Source organism: Manis javanica, chromosome 2 (assembly GCF_040802235.1).
Source record: "Manis javanica isolate MJ-LG chromosome 2, MJ_LKY, whole genome shotgun sequence".
Lineage (NCBI taxonomy): Eukaryota > Metazoa > Chordata > Mammalia > Pholidota > Manidae > Manis > Manis javanica.
The window spans coordinates 95678737-95698550 of NC_133157.1; the positions used below are offsets into that span (position 1 = coordinate 95678737).

General features: G+C 40.5%; 1 long non-coding RNA gene across 17 annotated transcripts in view; it reads left to right on the forward strand.

The window, feature by feature from the left end:
• LOC108410232 (uncharacterized) overlaps positions 1 to 19814 on the forward strand; it is a 95119-nt gene that overhangs the window by 67169 nt on the left and 8136 nt on the right. The gene's annotated exons all lie outside the window — the stretch shown is intronic.

A 19814-nucleotide genomic window follows, 5' to 3' on the forward strand; every position in this document is an offset into this window, starting at 1 on the left:
AAATTTAAGAACCTAGTTAAGATATATACTCTACATGATTTTATTCTACAATATGTTCACTTCAACAATTTTATCAGTCAAATTTCTTTCCAGTTTCTCTAAATTTCCTCAAATTTAGAAAATCTAAAATGAAATTTTCCTTCCAAACTCCTGTCCTGGGCAAGGAACTAAACAAAAATTTCTAAAATGAATGGACACACTGGAGATAATCATTATGGCTTCCCGCGATAGTCAAGATATCCCTGTCCAAGTTTTTCCATGTATAGATCATTATTAGGTCTACAGGAGCTAGTCTTTAAAAATTGTACCCAATTTAGAGGTATAGATCATTACTAGGTAGGGCCTTTTATCTTTAGCTGTGCATATATGAAGAATGGATATGGGATACATAATTGAAATAGAACTGGTCAAGAATATAGAGACAATACCAAATAAATGAAGACACTGTCAAATAAGGGGTAATACTCAAACCTATTTTTATTCTTCCAGCAGGGGGCAAACTATTCCCTGCTGTCAGTTTTGACTAAGTTATGACACTCTTACAAACAACACCAAGATCTCAGTGACTCACAACAAAATTGTGTTTCTATCTGAAATTGTATGTTTATCATCCTTTGGCTCTGACTCCGTTTCATGTTGTTTTACGTCACTATCCAGGCTTACTGAGGATCTGTATCTAGAACATTATCAGTCTCATGTAGAAAATGTAAGTCAGAGGCAATACAGAATTTGTGGGAAATGAGTATGGGCATTTTCTCTTGAATTTCCCTAGCAAATGACTGGCCATAGTCAATTATGTGTTCATGTTTGGGACCAAAAGATCTGGGGTTATATTGCAAAGAGGGCCACTAAAAGAGGATGTTCAAGAAGGGGCCACGAGTATGTATACTGAACCATAATGCAGCTTACTACATTGCCCTCTATGTCAGAAGAGGGATGACTTGCAGTTGAAAATGTCATGCAGCCACCTATTACTTCCGCACAAAAATAACTATTAAAATACAACCATTTCTTCAAAAAAAATCAAGACTCACTGCAAACTAAATGAGAGACTCTTGATGAACACAGCAGGGGAGACTAGACCAACAACCAAATTAACAGTTGGTATGTAGTGTGATCATACATCTCAGTTTCCTAGAGATAATCTCCTTTTAATATTAAAAGCATCCTGAGATTGTATGTTTAATATTTTTTTTATTTTGGTATCATTAATCTACATTTACATGAAGGACATTATGTTCACTAGGCTCCCCGCCCTCACCAAGTACCTGCCACATATCCGTTCACAGTCACTGTCCATCAACATAGTAAAATGCTGTAAAATCACTACTTGTCTTCTCTGTGTTGCACAGCCCAACCCGGGCCCCCCACACACTATACATGTTAATCGTAATGCCCTCTTTTTTTCCCCACCCTTATCCCTCCCTTCCCACCCATCCTCCCCAGTCCCTTTCCCTTTAGTAACTGTTAGTCCATTCTTTGGTTGGGTGCTTCTCCTGCTGTTTTGTTCCTTCAGTTTTCTTTTGTTCTTATACTCCACATATGAGTGAAATCATTTGGTACTTGTCTTTCTCCACCTGGCTTATTTCACTGAGCATAATACCCTCTAGCTCCATCCACATTGTTGCAAATGGTTGGATTTGTTTTCTTCTAATGGCTGAATAATATTCCATTGTGTATATGTACCACATCTTCTTTATCCATTCATCTACTGATGGACACTTAGGTTGCTTCCATTTCTTGGCTATTGTAAATAGTGCAGCGATAAACGTAGGGGTGCATCTGTCTTTTTCAAACTGGAGTGCTGCATTCTTAGGGTAAATTCCTAGAAGTAGAATTCCTGGGTCAAATGGTATTTCTATTTTGAGCATTTTGAGGAACCTCCATACTGCTTTCCACAATGGTTAAACTAATTTACATTCCCACCAGCAGTGTAGGAGGGTTCCCCTTTCTCCACAACCTCGCCAACATTTGCTGTTGTTTGTCTTTTGGATGGTAGCCATCCTTACTGGTGTGAGGTGATATTTGCATTGTGGTTTTAATTTGCATTTCTCTAATGACAAGCGATGTGGAGCATCTTTTCATGTGTCTGTTGGCCATCTGAATTTCTTCTTTAGAGAACTGTCTATTCAGCTCCTATGCCCATTTTTTTTTTCTGAGAGGGCATCTCTCATATTTATTGATCAAATGGTTGTTAACAACAATAAAATTCAGTATAGGGGGGTCAACACTCAATGTACAATCATTAATCCATCTCAAGCCTAATTCTCGTCAGTCTCCAATCTTCTGAAGCATAACGAACAAGTTCTTACATGGTGAACGAATTCTTACATAGTGAATAAATTCTTACATGGTGAACAGTACAAGGGCATTCATCACAGAAACTTTCGGTTTTGATCATGCAATATGACCTATAAACAATCAGGTCAAATATGAATATTCATTTGATTTTTGTACTTGATTTCTATGTTGATCCCACATTTCTCCTATTATTATTATTATTTTTATTTTTAATAAAATGCTGAAGTGGTAGGTAGATGCAAGATAAAGGTAGAAAACATAGTTTAGTGCTGTAAGAGGGCAAATGTAGATGATCAGATGATCAGGTGTGTGCCTATGGACTAAGTATTAATCCAGGCTAGACAAGGGCAGCAAGACATCCACGGATGCAGAAGATTTCTCTCAAAGCAGGGGGGGTGAGGTTCTGAGCCTCACCTCTGTTGATCCCCAAATTCTCACCTGATGGCCCCCCTGCGACTGTGCCTGTCTTAGGTTGTTCCTCCCTTGAGGAATCTTACCCGTCTCTGGCTAACCAGTCATCTTCCGGGGCCATACAGGGAAATGTAAAGTTGGTAAGTGAGAGAGAAGCCATATTGTTTGCAAAGGTTAGCTTTTTACTTCTTTGCAGATTTATGCCTTGTGGCTTCTATGTCCAGCACTTGTCTCGAGGTATCTTTACCACCTGGAGGAATTATGATACTCGGTAAATTTGATATGAGGCACGAATTCTATTTAAGGGTTGTAATTAGGAAGGAAGAAGAAAAGCTATAGATGTAGCATATGAAGGAAACATGGGAGGATTGATTATTTCTTTGACATATCTTCTTGTATAGTACCTTAAGTATGTATGGGTTTTAAACTACTAACTAATTTGCACACACATATTAACATAATAGGAACACGGTGGCATAAACAAAGCAAATCTATAATTACCATCCATCTCCAGTGAAGCCAAGAAAACCATTTAGGCACCCTAGGCATTTGTGAAAATTTATCTATGATATGATGGATATTGTCCAACTGTACTTGAACCATCAGACAAATTAAAGCAGCCCATTTCTGGGATCTGTTCACATCCCATATGTTCTTTTAACCATAGATAGTCTATAGTCATGAGAGTTTGGAGTGCTACAACTTGCACCCCTCCCAACTCCTGGTTGAGTTCCAACAGTACAGATACGGTCAAATTCGTTGTCTCACTGTATGCACATGCCAGCCTAGACATCTCCCTCCTCATTCCTATGGCAAGTCCAGGAGACGGTGGGCTGGATGCAGCCACAACTGCAGCATCGTCCGGATCCCTGTGGAGGCTTTTTGATGATCATCCCCGGCACAAGTCCTCCAGAGAGTGCTGATGCCGGAAGCTCCTCCTCATATCGTATCTTAGTTCATTTTCTGGGTATCCAAGCTAGGCCTTGATCTTCTGCATAGAAACAAACAGACCCTTTGCCCACACTTTGACCTGCCCTCTATACCACTGTGCAGAACTCATTGGAGGTCAGCACACAGTAAGTGCTTTTTTTTTTTTTTTTAATTAAGAGAAAGGAATATTATCAGAAAAGAGTACCTCCATAGCTGATCATCTGACACCCTTTAAGTGATCAACATTAAGGATATTTAAAGCATGCGTTGATCTTTGATTTACCAATAGTTTTATCCTGTTAAGGAGTAATCCCCCTTTTCTTTCTTTCTTTCTTTCTTTCTTTCTTTCTTTTTTTTTAATTTTTAATCTACACTTACATGAAGAATACTATGTTTACTATGCTCTCCCCTATATCAGGTCACCCCTAACAACCACATTACGGTTACTGTCGCTCAGTTTAGCAAAATGTTGTAGAGTCACTACTTGTCCTCTTTGTGTTGTGCAGCCCACCCTCCCCTTTCTCCCTCCCCCCATGCATGCTAATCTTAATACCCCCCTTCTTATTCCCCCCCCTTATCCCTCCCTGCCCACCCATCCTCCCCAGCTCCTTTCCCTTTGGTACCTGTTAGTCCATATTTGGGTTCTGTAATTCTGCTGCTGTTTTGTTCCTCCAGTTTTTCCTTTGTTCCTATACTCCTCAGATGAGTGAAATCATTTGGTATTTCTCTTTCTCCGCTTGGCTTATTTCACTGAGCATAATACTCTCCAGCTCCATCCATGTTGCTGCAAATGGTTGGATTTTTCCACTTCTTATGGCTGAGTAGTATTCCATTGTGTATATGTACCACATCTTCTTTATCCATTCATCTACCGATGGACATTTAGGTTGCTTCCAATTCTTGGCTATTGTAAATAGTGCTGCGATAAACATAGGAGTGCATCTGTCTTTCTCAAACTTGATTGCTGCGTTCTTAGGGTAAATTCCTAGGAGTGGAATTCCTGGGTCAAATGGTAGGTCTGTTTTGAGCATTTTGATGCACCTCCATACTGCTTTCCACAATGGTTGAACTAATTTACATTCCCACCAGCAGTGTAGGAGGGTTCCCCTTTCTCCACAGCCTTGCCAACATTTGTTGTTGTTTGTCTTTTGGATGGCAGCTGTCCTTACTGGTGTGAGGTGATACCTCATTGTAGTTTTAATTTGCATTTCTCTGATAATTAGCGATGTGGAGCATCTTTTCATGTGTCTCTTGGCCATCTGTATTTCTTTATTGGAGAACTGTCTGTTCAGTTCCTCTGCCCATTTTTTAATTGGGTTATTTGTTTTTTGTTTGTTGAGGCGTGTGAGCTCTTTATATATTCTGGACGTCAAGCCTTTATCGGATCTGTCATTTTCAAATATATTCTCCCATACTGTAGGGTTCCTTTTTGTTCTATTGATGGTGTCTTTCGCTGTACAGAAGCTTTTCAGCTTAATGTAGTCCCACTTGCTCATTTTTGCTGTTGTTTTCCTTGCCCGGGGAGATATGTTCAAGAAGAGATCACTCATGTTTATGTCTAAGAGGTTTTTGCCTATGTTTTTTCCCAAGAGTTTAATGGTTTCATGACTTACATTCAGGTCTTTGATCCATTTTGAGTTTACCTTTGTATATGGGGTTAGACAATGGTCCAGTTTCATTCTCCTACATGTAGCTGTCCAGTTTTGCCAGCACCATCTGTTGAAGAGACTGTCATTTTGCCATTGTATGTCCATGGATCCTTTATCAAATATTAATTGACCATATATGTTTGGGTTAATTTCTGGGGTCTCTAATCTGTTCCACTGGTCTGTGGCTCTGTTCTTGTGCCAGTACCAAATTGTCTTGATTACTATGGCTTTGTAGTAGAGCTTGAAGTTGGCGAGTCAGATCCCCCCTACTTTATTCTTCTTTTTCAGGATTGCTTTGGCTATTTGGGGTCTTTGGTGTTTCCATATGAATTTTTGAATTATTTGTTCCAATTCATTGAAGAATGTTGCTGGTAATTTGAGAGGGATTGCATCAAATCTGTATATTGCTTTGGGCAGGATGGCCATTTTGACGATATTAATTCTTCCTAGCCAGGAGCATGGGATGAGTTTCCATTTATTAGTGTCCCCTTTAATTTCTCTTAAGAGTGACTTGTAGTTTTCAGAGTATAAATCTTTCACTTCTTTGGTTAGGTTTATTCCTAGGTATTTTATTCTTTTTGATGCAATGGTGAATGGAATTGTTTTCCTGATTTCTCTTTCTATTGATTCGTTGTTAGTGTATAGGAAAGCTACAGATTTCTGTGTGTTAATTTTGTATCCTGCAACTTTGCTGTATTCCGATATCAGTTCTAGTAGTTTTGGAGTGGAGTCTTTAGGGTTTTTTATGTACAGTATCATAACATCTGCAAATAGTGACAGTTTAACTTCTTCTTTACCAATCTGGATTCCTTGTATTTCTTTGTTTTGTCTGATTGCCGTGGCTAGGACCTCCAGTACTATGTTAAATAACAGTGGGGAGAGTTGGCATCCCTGTCTGGTTCCAGATCCCAGTGGAAATGCTTTCAGCTTCTCGCTGTTCAGTATAATGCTGGCTGTGGGTTTATCATATATGGCCTTTATTATGTTGAGGTACTTGCCCTCTATTCCCATTTTGCTGAGAGTTTTTATCATGAATGGATGTTGAATTTTGTCAAATGCTTTTTCAGCATCTATGGAGATGATCATGTGGTTTTTGTCTTTGTTTTTGTTGATGTGGTGGATGATGTTGATGGATTTTCGAATGTTGTACCATCCTTGCATCCCTGGGATGAACCCCACTTGGTCATGGTGTATGATCCTTTTGATATACTGTTGAATTCTGTTTGCTAATATTTTATTGAGTATTTTTGCATATACATTCATCAGGGATATTGGTCTGTAATTTTCTTTTTTGGTGGGGTCTTTGCCTGGTTTTGGTATTAGGGTGATGTTGGCCTCATAGAATGAGTTTGGGAGTATTCCCTCTTCTTCTATTTTGTGGAACACTTTAAGGAGAATGGGTATTATGTCTTCTCTGTGTGTCTGATAAAATTCCGAGGTAAATCCGTCCGGCCCCGGGGTTTTGTTCTTGGGTAGTTTTTTGATTACTGTTTCAATTTCTTTGCTTGTAATTGGTTTGTTTAACTTTTGTGTTTCTTCCTTGGTCAGTCTTGGGAGGTTGTATTTTTCTAGGACGTTGTCCATTTCTTGTAGGTTTTCCAGCTTGTTGGCATATAGGTTTTCATAGTAGTCTTTAATAATTCTTTGTATTTCTGTGGAGTCTGTCGTGATTTTTCCATTCTCATTTCTGATTATGTTGATTTGTGTTGACTCTCTTTTTCTCTTAATAAGTTGGGCTAGAGGCTTATCTATTTTGTTTATTTTCTCAAAGAACCAGCTCTTGGTTTCGTTGATTTTTGCTATTGTTTTATTCTTCTCAATTTTGGTTATTTCTTCTCTGATCTTAATTATGTCCCTCCTTCTGCTGACTTTAGGCCTCCTTTGTTCTTCTTTTTCCAGTTTTAATAATTGTGATGTTAGACTATTCATTTGGGATTGTTCTTCCTTCTTCAAGTGTGCCTGGATTGCTATATACTTTCCTCTTAAGACTGCTTTCGCTGCATCCCACAGAAGTTGGGGCTTAGTGTTGTTGTTGTCATTTGGTTCTATATATTCCTTGATCTCTATTTTGATTTGTTCATTGATTCATTGATTATTTAGTAGCATGTTGTTAAGCCTCCATGTGTTTGTGAGCCTTTTTGTTTTCTTTGTAGAATTTATTTCTACTTTCATACCTTTGTGGTCTGAAAAATTGGTTGGTAGAATTTCAATATTTTGGAATTTACTGAAGCTCTTTTTGTGAGCTAGTATGTGGTCTCTTCTGGAGAATGTTGCATGTGCACTTGAGAAGAATGTATATCCTGTTGCTTTTGGATGTAGAGTTCTATAGATGTCTATTAGGTCCATCTGTTCTAGTGTGTTGTTCAGTGCCTGTGTGTCTTTACTTATTTTCTGCCCGGTGGATCTATCCTTTGGGGTGAGTGGTGTGTTGAAGTCTCCTACAATGAATGCATTGCAGTCTATTTCCCTCTTTAGTTCTGTTAGTATTTGTTTCACATATGCTGGTGCTCCTGTATTGGGTGCATATATATTTAGAATGGTTATATCCTCTTGTTGGACTGAGCCCTTTATCATTATGTAGTGGCCTTCTTTATCTCTTGTTACTTTCTTTGTTTTGAAGTCTATTTTGTCTGATATTAGTACTGCAACCCCTGCTTTCTTCTCACTGTTGTTTGCCTGAAATATGTTTTTCCATCCCTTGACTTTTAGTCTATGCTTATCTTTGGGTTTAAGGTGAGTTTCTTGTAAGCAGCATATAGATGGGTCTTGCTTTTTTATTCATTCTATTACTCTATGACTTTTTATTGGTGCATTAAGTCCATTTACATTTAGGGTGACTATTGAGAGATATGTACTTATTGCCATTGCAGGCTTTAGATTCGTGGTTACCAAAGGTTCAAGGTTAGCTTCTTTAGTATCTTACTGCCTAACTTAGCTCGCTTATTGAGCTGTTATATACACTGTCTGGAGATTCCTTTCTTCTCTCCCTTCTTATTCCTCCTCCTCCATTCTTCATATGTTGTGTGTTTTGTTCTGTGCTCTTTTTAGGGGTGCTCCCATCTAGAGCAGTCCCTGTAGGATGCCCTGTAGAGGTGGTTTGTGGGAAGCAAATTCCCTCAGCTTTTGCTTGTCTGGGAATTGTTTAATCCCACCATCATATTTAAATGATAGTCATGCTGGATACAGTATCCTTGGTTCAAGGCCCTTCTGTTTCATTGCATTAAGTATATCATGCCATTCTCTTCTGGCCTGTAGGGTTTCTGTTGAGAAGTCTGATGTTAGCCTGATTGGTTTTCCTTTATAGGTGACCTTTTTCTCTCTAGCTGCCTTTAAAACTCTTTCCTTGTCCTTGATCCTTGCCATTTTAATTACTATGTGTCTTGGTGTTGTCCTCCTTGGATCCTTTCTGTTGGAGGTTCTGTGTACTTCCATGATCTGTTCGATTATTTCCTCCCCCAGTTTGTGGAAGTTTTCAGCAATTATTTCTTCAAAGACACTTTCTATCCCTTTTCCTCTTTCTTCCTCTTCTGGTATCCCTATAATACGAATGTTATTCCTTTTGTATTGGTCACATATTTCTCTTAGTGTTGTTTCATTCCTGGAGATCCTTTTATCTCTCTCTATGTCAGCTTCTATACGTTCCTGTTCTCTGGCTTCTATTCCTTCAATGGCCTCTTGCATCTTATCCATTCTGCTTATAAATCCTTCCAGGGATTGTTTCACCTCTGTGATCTCTTTCCTGACATCTGTGATCTCCTTCCGGACTTCATCCCACTGCTCTTGCATTTTTCTCTGCATCTCATCCCATTGCTCTTGCATTTTTCTCTGCATCTCTGTCAGCATGTTCATGATTTTTATTTTGAATTCTTTTTCAGGAGGACTGGTTAGGTCTGTCTCCTTCTCAGGTGTTGTCTCTGTGATCTTTGTCTGCCTGTAGTTTTGCCTTTTCATGGTGATAGAGATAGTTTGCAGAGCTGGTACAAGTGACTGCTGGAAGAGCTTCCCTTCTTGTTGGTTTGTAGCCTTTTCCTGGGAGAATAGCGACCTCTAGTTGCTTGTTCTGGGCAGCTGTGCGCAGACAGGGCTTCTGCTTCCTGCCCAGTTGCTTTGGGGTTTATCTCCGCTGTTGCTGTGGGCTTGGTCTGGCTGGGGCTGTTCCTCCAAAATGGTGGAGCCCCGTTTGGAGGGGGAGCGGCCAGGAGGCTATTTATCTCCGTAAGGGGTCTCTGTGCCCCCTGCTGCCCAGGGGGTTAGGGTGCCCAGAGATCCCCAGATTCCCTGCCTCTGGTCTAAGTGACCTGTCCTGCCCCTTTAAGACTTCCAAAAAGCACTCTCCAAACCAAAACAACAACAGCAACAATGAGAGAGGGAACAGAAAGAAAGAAAAAAAAAGAAAAGGAAAAAACAAGCGATTTTTTTTTTCTTTTTTTCTGCCCTTAGGTGCCGGTCTCAGGCACCCGCTCACTGGTCCTGCTGCCCTGTCTTCCTAGCACCAGGGTCCCTGTCCTTTCAAGGCTTCCAAAATGCACCCACCCACCGGTCCCGCAGGGAAGGAACGCTCGATATTCTTCGTCCTCAGGCACTGGTCCCAGGCACCCGCTCACCAGTCCCGCCGCCCTGCCTCCCTAGCACCAGGGTCCCTGTCCCTTTTAGGCTCCCAAAAAGCACTCGCAGAAAAGAGAAAAAAAAAGAGGAAAAACGCGCGATTTCCTCTGTCCTCAAGTGCCGGTCTCAGGCACCCGCCTACCGGTCCTGCAGGGAAAAACGTGGGATATTCTTTGTCCTCAGGCGCCGGTCCCAGGCACCCGCTCACCAGTCCCGCCACCCTGCCTCCCTAGCACTGGGGTCCCTGTCCCTTTAAGCCTTCCAAAAAGCGCTCGCCAAAAAGAGAAAAAGAAAAGGGGAAAAACGCGCGATTTCCTCCGTCCTCAGGCACCGGTCTCAGGCACCTGCCCGCCGGTCCCGCAGGGAGAAACGCGGGATATTCTTTGTCCTCAGGCGCCGGTCCCAGGCACCCGCTCACCGGTCCCGCCACCCTGCCTCCCCAGCAACGGGGGCCCGTCCCTTTAAGGCTTCCAAAAAGCGCTCGCCAAAAAAAAAAAACGCTCCGGTTTCTTTCCACCCGCCGGGAGCCGGGGGGAGGGGCGCTCGGGTCCCGCCGGGCCGAGGCTTGTATCTTACCCCCTTCGCAAGGCGCTGGGTTCTTGCAGGTGTGGATGTGGTCTGGATGTTGTCCTGTGTCCTGTGGTCTCTATTTTAGGAAGATTTTTCTTTGTTATATTTTCATAGCTCTATGTGTTTTTGGGAGGAGATTTCCACTGCTCTACTCACGCCTCCATCCTGGCTCCGCCCCCTCCTATGCCCATTTTATAATTGGATTATTTGCTTTCTGTTTGTTGAGGTGTGTGAGCTCTTTATATATTTTGGATGTCAACCCTTTGTTGGATCTGTCATTTATGAATATATTCTCCCATACTGTAGGATACATTTTTGTTCTATTGATGGTGTCCTTTGTTGTACAGAAGCTTTTCAGCTTGATGTAGTCCCATTTGTTCATTTTTTCTTTTGTTTCCCTTGCCCAGGGAGATATGTTCAAGAAGAGGTCACTCATTTTTATGTCTAAGAGATTTTTTGCCTATATTTTTTCTAAGAGTTTTATGGTTTCATGACTTACATTCAAGTCTTTGATCCATTTCAAATTTACTTTTGTGTATGGGGTTAGGCAGTGATCCAGTTTCATTCTCTTACATGTAGCTGTCCAGTTTTGCCAGCACCATCTGTTGAAGAGACTGTCATTTCCCCATTGTATGTCCATGGCCTCTTTATCGAATATTAGTTGACCATGTATGTTTGGGTTAACGTTTGGAGTCTCTATTCTGTTCCATTGGTCTGTGGCTCTGTTCCTGGGCCAGTATCAAATTGTCTTGATTACTGTGGCTTTGTAGTGGAGCTTGAAGTTGGGGAGTGAGATCCCCCCCTCCCCCCACTTTATTCTTCCTTCTCAAGATTGCTTTAGCTATTCGGGGTCTTTGGTGTTTCCATATGAATTTTTGAACTATTTATTCCAGTTCATTGAAGAATTCTGTTGGTAATTTGATGGGGATTGCATCGAATCTGTATATTGCTTTGGGCAGGATGGCCATTTTGACGATATTAATTCTTCCTAGCCAGGAGCATGGGATGATTTTCCATTTGTTAGTGACCTCTTTAATTTCTCTTAGAGTGTCTTATAGTTTTCAGGGTATAGGTCTTTCACTTCCTTGGTTAGGTTTATTCCTATGTATTTTATTCTTTTTGATGCTATTGTGAATGGAATTGTCTTCCTGATTTCTCTATTAGTTTATTATTAGTGTATAGGAAAGCCACAGATTTCTGTGTGTTAATTTTGTATCCTGTAACTTTGCTGAACTCCGATATTAGCTCTAGTAGTTTTGGAGTGGAGTCTTTATGGTTTTTTATGTACAATGTCATGTCATCTGCAAATAGTGAGTTTAACTTCTTCTTTACCAATCTGGATTCCTTGTATTTCTTTGTTTTGTCTAATTGCCATGTCTAGGACCTCCAGTACTATGTTGAATAACAGTGGGCAGTGTGGGCATCCCTGTCTTGTTCCTGATCTTAGAGGAAATGCTTTCAGCTTCTCTCTGTTCAGTATGATGTTGGCTGTGGGTTTGTCATAAATGGCCTTTATTATGTTGAGGTACTTGCCCTCTATGCCCATTATGTTGAGAACTTTTATCATGAAGGGATGTTGAATTTTGTTGAATGCTTTTTCAGCATCTATGGAGATGATCATGTGGTTTTTGTCTTTCTTTTTTGTTGATGTGGTAAATGATGTTGATGGATTTTGGAATGTTGTACCATCCTTGCATCCCAGGGATGAATCCCACTTGGTCATGTTGTATGATCCTTTTGATGTATGTTTGAATTCCGTTTGCTAATATTTTGTTGAGTATTTTTGCATCTACGTTCATCAGGGATATTGGTCTGTAGTTTTCTTTTTTGGTGGGGTCTTTGCCTGGTTTTGTTACTAGGGTGATGTTGGCTTCATAGAATGAGTTTGGGAGTAATCCCTCCTCTTCTATTTTTTGGAAAACTTTAAGGAGAATGCGTATAATGTCTTCTTTGTATGTCTGATAAAATTCTGAGGTAAATCCATCTGGCCGGGGGTTTTGTTCCTTGGTTGTTTTTTGATTAATGATTCAATTTCGTTGCTGGTAATTGGTCTGTTTAGATTTTCTGTTTCTTTCTGGGTCAGTCTTGGAAGGTTTTATTTTTCTAGGAAGTTGTCCATTTCTCCTACATCTCCCAACTTGTTAGCATATAGGTTTTCATAGTACTCTCTAATTATTCTTTGTATTTCTGTGGGGTCTGTCGTGATTTTGATTTTCTGTTTTCTAATTCTGTTGATGTGTGTTGACTCTCTTTTCCTCTTAATAAGTCTGACTAGCGGCTTGTCTATTTTGTTTACTTTCTCAAAGAAGCACCTCTTTGTTTCATTGATTTTTGCTATTGTTTTATTCTCAATTTTATTTATTTCTTCTCTGATCTTTATTATGTCCCTCCTTCTGCTGACCTTAGGCCTCATTTGTTCTTCTTTTTCCAGTTTCGATAATTGTGACATTAGACCATTCATTTGGGATTGTTATTCCTTCTTTACATATGCCTAGATTGCTATATACTTTCCTATAAAGACTGCTTTTGCTGTATCCCACAGTAGTTAGGGCTTTGTGTTGTTGTTGTCGTTTGTTTCCATATATTGCTGGATCTACATGTTAATTTGGTCTTTGATACATTGATTATTTAGGAGCATGTTGTTAAGCCTCCATGTGTTTGTAAGACTTTTTACTTTCTTTGTACAATTTATTTCTAGTTTTATGCCTTTGTGGTCTGAAAAGTTGGTTGGTAGAATTTCAGTCTTTTGGAATTTACTGAGGTTCTTTTTGTGTCCTAGTATGTGGTCTATTCTGGAGAATGTTCCATGTGCACTTGAGAAGAATGTGTATCCTGTTGCTTTTGGATGTAGAGTTCTGTAGATGTCTATTAGGTCCATCTGTTCTAGTGTGTTTTTCAGTGCCTCTGTGTCCTTACTTATTTTCTGTCTGGTGGATCTGTCCTTTGGAGTGAGTGGTGTTTTGACGTCTCCCAAAATGAATGCATTGCATTCTATTTCGTCCTTTAATTCTGTTAGTATTTGTTTCAGATACATTGGTGGTCCTGTATTGGGTGCATATATATTTACAATGGTTATATCCTCTTGTTGGCCTGAGCCCTTTATCATTATGTAATGTCCTTTTTTATCTTTTGTTACTTTCTTTGTTTTGAAGTCTATTTTCTCTGATACTAGTATTGCAACACGTACTTTTTTCTCTCTGTTGTTTGCATGAAATATCTTTTTCCATCCCTTGACGTTAAGTCTATGCATGTCTTTGGGTTTGAGGTGAGTCTCTTGTAAGTAGCATATGGATGGGTCTTCTTTTTTATCCATTCTATTACTTTGTGTCTTTTGATTGATGCATTCAGTCCATTTACATTTAGGGTGATTATTGAAAGGTATGTACTTATTGCCATTGCAGGCTTATGTTTGTGGTTACCAAACATTCAAGGTTAGCTTCTTTCCTATCTTACTGTCTAACTTAACTCGCTTGTTGAGTTATTATAAACATGGTCTGATGATTCTTTATTTCTCTCCCTTCTTATTCCTCCTCCTCCCTTATTCATATGTTGGGTGTTTTATCCTGTGCTCTTTTTAGGAGTGCTCCCATCTAGAGCAGTCCTGTAAGATGCCCTGTAGAGGTGGTTTGTGGGAGGGAAATTCCCTCATCTTTTGCTTGTCTGGGATTTGTTTAATCCCTCCTTCATATTTAAATGATAATCGTGCTGGATACAGTATCCTTGGTTCGAGGCCCTTCTGTTTCATTGCATTAAGTATATCATGCCAGTCTCTTCTGGCCTGTAAGGTTTCTGTTGAGAAGTCTGATGATAGCCTGATGTGTTTTCCTTTGTAGGTGACCTTTTTTTTTCACTCTGGCTGCCTTTAATCCTCTGTCCTTGTCTTTGATCTTTGCCATTTTAATTATTATGAGTCTTGGTGTTGCCCTCCTTGGATCCCTTGTCATGGGAGTTCTGTGTACTTCTGTGGTCTGAGAGGCCATTTCCTCCCCTAGTTTGGGGAAGTTTTCAGCAATTATTTCTTCAAAGACACTTTCTATCCTTTTTTCTCTCTCTTCTTCTGGTACCCCTATAATGCAGATATTTTCTGTTTCGATTGGTCACACAGTTCTCTTAATATTCTTTCATTCTTGGAGATCCTTTTATCTCTCTCTGCATCAGCTTCTCTGCGTTCCTGTTCTTTGTTTTCTAGTCCATTAATGGTCTCTTGCATCTCGTCCATTCTGTTTTGATGTCCTTCCAGAGCTTGTTTTATTTTTGTATTCTCCTTCCTTAGTTCTTGCATATTTCTATGCAAGTCCATCAGCATGGTTATGACTTTTGTTTTGAATTATTTTTCAGGAAGATTGGTTAAATCTATCTCCCCAGGTTCCTTCTCTGGGGAAGATGTAGAAGAAGTCGAAGATGTCTGGGTTAGTCTTGTCTGGATCAAATTTTTTTGCCTTTTCATGTTGATAGGTACAGTGGTATGCTTTTGACATGTCTATCAGCTGGGAGAGCCAAGACTTTTTCCACTTGCCCCTGGCCTTCCTTGACTGGGACAACTGCGACCCCTAATGGCTTGTGTTGGGCAATAGCGTGTAAACTGCATCTCTGTATCTTGCCCGGCAGGTATGGAGGAAGCTCCCTTGCTGTGGGCGTGGCCAGCCTCAGGCTGCTTCTCTGCTATGGCGGTGCCCCAGATGGGTAATGGACAGGGGGCTGTTTGGCTGTTTACCTCCTTGAGGGTTCTCAGAGCTGTTGCCCAGGGGGTTAGTGTGCCCGGAGTTCCCTGGAATTTCCAGCTACTGGACTGTGACCCGGGATGCTTCCATCCAGTTGTGGGGTCCGAGTCCCTTAAAGACTTTCAAAAAGCACTCACTTTGCTTTATCCCAGAGGCGTCAGCTGCGGGGCCCGCTCACAGGTATTAGTGTCCTGCTTCCCTTGTTTCCAGCACCCCACGCATGCACTGTGTGTCTGTGCTCTGGTGTGGATGGCTCGGGCTGGGTGTTTAGCAGTCCTGGGCTCCCTCTCCCTCCCCGCTGCGACTCCTCTCCTCCTGCCGGGAGCTGGGGTGAAGGGCCTCGGGTCCCACTGGGCTTCAGCTTGTATCTTACCCCTTTCACCAGGCCCTGGGTTCTCGCAGGTGTGGATGTAGTCTGCCTGTTGTCCTGTGTCTTCTGGTCTCTCTTTTAGGGATAGTTCTATATGTTGTATTTTCAAAAATATATATGTTTTTGGGAGGAGATTCCACTGTCCTACTCATGCTGCCATCTTGGCTCTGCCTCCATGATGACTTCTTATGTTAACTCATGGGGCAACTCTGATCAGATAGTGACAGATAACCCTGGTGCTATGTGTTTTGAAAGATTTGGGACCATGGTGGGATCATCTGGAAAGAGTTCTGTAATTGCAGGAGGTGGGCGGTGTGGTGTATGTGTCATATATTAGCCTCTTCTCTGTAGAGCATACCCTCAGTTAATGTTCCTTATTTGCATTCTGAACCTTCTTAGGTCTTACACTAGTTTCTATGAGGACATGTCATTTACATGGCTGTAAGAGAGGGAAGACAGTTGTCTTCTTTGTTTCAGGTTGGAATGCTTTGAAATTATATCTAGTACTGTTCTTGTAAAATGTACATGGGAAGATTTATGTATGTTTCATGGCTTATAGTGTTTTGGAAACTCTGACAGGCAGTGGCACTGAGAGGACACAGGGTGGAATGCTCACCTTATTATTTTGGCTGTTGTATTCTTTTCTTGCAGAGTTCATGCTCAAGACATTTGATCTATGTGGAAATGAACCAAGATAGGGATTGAATAAAGTACACTCAAATATTCATACTACATAATGATTATTTTAAAAGTTTTATACTCTAAAGCTGTGCTGTCCACTATGGAAGCCAGTGACTGCATGTAGATATGAACATTAAAATTAATTAAAATAAAAAAAATCAGTTCCTCGGTCATACTAACCGTGTTTCAGGTACTCAGTAGGTGGTCAGTGGCTACATATTGGATGGCACAAAGTTTTATTGGGCAGCTCTGTTCTAGAAACTTAGCTTAGCAGTGAAGCCATACTTAATGTTCAAGAAGGCTCTCAGGAAACTTGAAGGTATCCTTCAGAATTCCAAATCCTGGTACCTTGTGGCCCTCCCAGGCCACAGTGCATACCAGGGCTATTTAGAGGTGGTATGAAGTTTGAGTCTCTTTACCTTGATCCCAAGATTCTAAAATATTTAATAAATGTAAGTCCTTCTTGACTAAGTTAAGATTTAACTTCTAAAAAGAGACCAAGAAATGGGAGTGAGATTTTTTACTTTGTTTTCTTACCAATTCAATTTTAGACAAACTCCTAAAGGAGGGGCTTTTGTCTTACTGTTTCTAACCTTTAATGGTCATAGTTTAGTAGTTAATATAGTGTACAGTTTGGTTTTGTAATATGACAGCCTTCATGTGTCTAGAGGTTAGTTTCATGCCTATCTTATATGGATGAGTCTCTATGTTTTGGGGGAAATGAGGGTGGTATTAGTTTAAAGGGCTTTTCTGTGAAAGTAGGAATGTCCTACTCATCAGAGTGCCTGACCACCAGCCCTTTTAAAATCAGATGTTTCTGCCCTTAATATAAACCTGAATAATTAAAAATGTGATAAAAGCATGAAGGGAGATGTGTTTCTGTGGTTTTTTAAGAAAGATGGAAGAAGGACCTGCATTTTAAAGTTGGTGTGGTTTAGTGGGATTCAAACAATCACTAACAGAAGGGAGAGAGATGTGGTGTTGGGGCTCACTCAATCCCAAGTAGGAATTGGTAAGAGGAATGTTTGCTCTGATCCAGGCTGAGATGGAGTTACCACTAAAACCAAAGAGTTCCTTTTTTTGCCAAAACTCACACTTCTCTCTCAAGGAGCCGAGTCTCTACTTCTTCTTCAATTCTCTTTGAAGTTTCCTGGTACTTCTTCCAAGAGAAATAAAAGAAACCACAGTTACTAATTAGAAGCCTTACACTTTTTCTAATCGCAAGAAGCATGTATTATTACATGGTAACATGAATGTTTGGTCTCCTTTTCCAGCCCCCACACCCACCACCACTCCTGATCACTTGCTACACTTCCTACCTTCCCAGGCAGGTCCCTGGGTAATTGGCATCATGAAAGGAAAAGTGCTCTTTATGAATTTAAGAGTACAGATGTCAGGAGACCAGGGCTGTAACATAATGATATTGGTGATGGGTTGTCAGGGACCCAAAGTCCCTTTGTAATGCCACTTTGAAGAGTTAATATTGTTCTAGAAAGTGTTCTTTGAAAAGCCTGGTTTCATATTATCCTGTACCTTACAAACCCTTTTGTGTTGTATTACCAAGAAACTACTTTAATGCAGATGACCTGATCTTTGCAGAGCTGGGCCACAAATGCATAGTCTTCCATTACCTGGGAAACCATAATTCAGTCTTAAATTTCTTTCAGAAAATTTCTCTAAGAATCGGAGTATACTTATTTCCTCCTAAATCCCAGAGCCTAAATGTAGTTTTCTGCTTGTTCTAAATATGTTTTTGCTGTATATATGAACTCATTTCTTTTCTGAGGCTAGATAAGCTGTATGTTGGGGGGAATTTTATTTTGGGACAGTTGGGAGAAGAATAGATACTAATTTGTTGAAGATACAGATATGGAACATATCCTGTAAAAATTATTGAAGAGAAGGAAACCTAGGAGACTGCACTTATCTTCCTTTCCTTCATCCCCTCCTCAACCCCATAATGGTTCTGGATCTGGAACCTGATTATATATAACTTAATCATTTGCAGAATGTATTGTATTGTCTAACTGAACATCAACTTTTTCTTCCTCTGGGAGAAGTAATACTGAAATTACTCCCATCACCTTGGCCAGTTCCTTCTCTTGGTCAGCACAGGAAGCTTCCAACTGTTGTAACTTAACCTATAGAAAGGGAAGGAGATGGGTAACTCAAGGTGCGAGCAGGATTCCATTCTGAAATACTGTCTCAAAGGTTATCTTACAGATGGTTGACTTGCATCAGGCATGATATCAGGTGTCTTTTTAGTGGAGGAGAGTCAAACCATGCAGCATCCTTCTGGTGAACCTACCCTTCTACACTCCCAAGTCCTTAGCATTCATCAGGGCTCCACTCACGCTTAAACTACAATTCTTAGCTTCCTTCCTTGTTAGCTATTTCTCTTAGGAAAAACATCAATCTTGGAAAACTTCACTCTTCCTTTTCCTTTTATATACTTACTGCTCACTCCTTTTTTGCTTCCCGTATTCCTTCTTACTTCTTTTCCTTCCTTGTTTGATGAAAGCCTATTCTATATTGGTCACTATGTTGGACTGATGGGCAGAGGGCCATGAGAGTAGAAAGGATACAGTGGTGAACAGGATTGACAGGCAGAGTCTCTGCCTCACAGAGCTGACATTCTAGTTGGGGACATTAACAGATATGTCAACATGATAATGATAAATGCTATGAAAGAAATACAAACAGAAATGTAGTGATAGTGATGGCATGAGAGCTATCATAGGTGAAGTCCTGTCTGATGAAATGATACTGGATTGAAGTCTAAATGGTAAATATTAGCCAAATGGAGATCTGGAAGAAATATGTCCCATGCAGGGTTGCAGCAAGAGCCAAGACTGTGAAAGAGCACATATTTAGTGTGTATGTGGAAGTTATGTGGCTGGAGCAAGGGGAAACACCTGGTAAGGAGGAGATGAGGTGGGGAAAGGTTGACATGGATGAGATTATATAAGGCCTTGTAGCTTCTAGAGTTTGGTTCTTTATTTTAATTGCAGTGAGAAGCCAGGTGTGAACTCAAAGTAGTAATGACATAATCTGATTTGTGTTTTTAAAGAATAAGTCTTTTCTATGTGTGAAAAGTAGATTAAGGGTAAGAGCAGAAGCAGGAAAACTAAGAGGCTAATTTGGCATCCAGGCAAGGGCTTCTGGTGGCTTGTAGAAGGGTAATAGTAACGGAAGAATATATGTGCTCGGGGTATATTCCCTAGTTAGAGCAGACAAGCCTGTGTTTTTCCTTCCTTCCACTTTTAGCTCTACTGTTCCCACTTTGATCTAGGTACCATTGTTTCACATCTGAAGACTTCTAACAGTTCCTTTCCTCTTCAGTCAATTATATCCAGGGCCAGAGAGCCAAATGTGCTAAGGGCTGTATTTTCAGGACGGTGGTCTGAGACACAAAGAGGCGCAGCAGGCATGCCATTAAACTGATGAGCTGATTGCCAGAATGTAAGAACAACAGAAGCAAGAGATGCTATGTATTTCATAGAATTAGAGAAATCACTTGAGTATTCTCCAACACATGTAGGCAAATGGGAGTAATTTAAAGGGTCAGTAATGCTT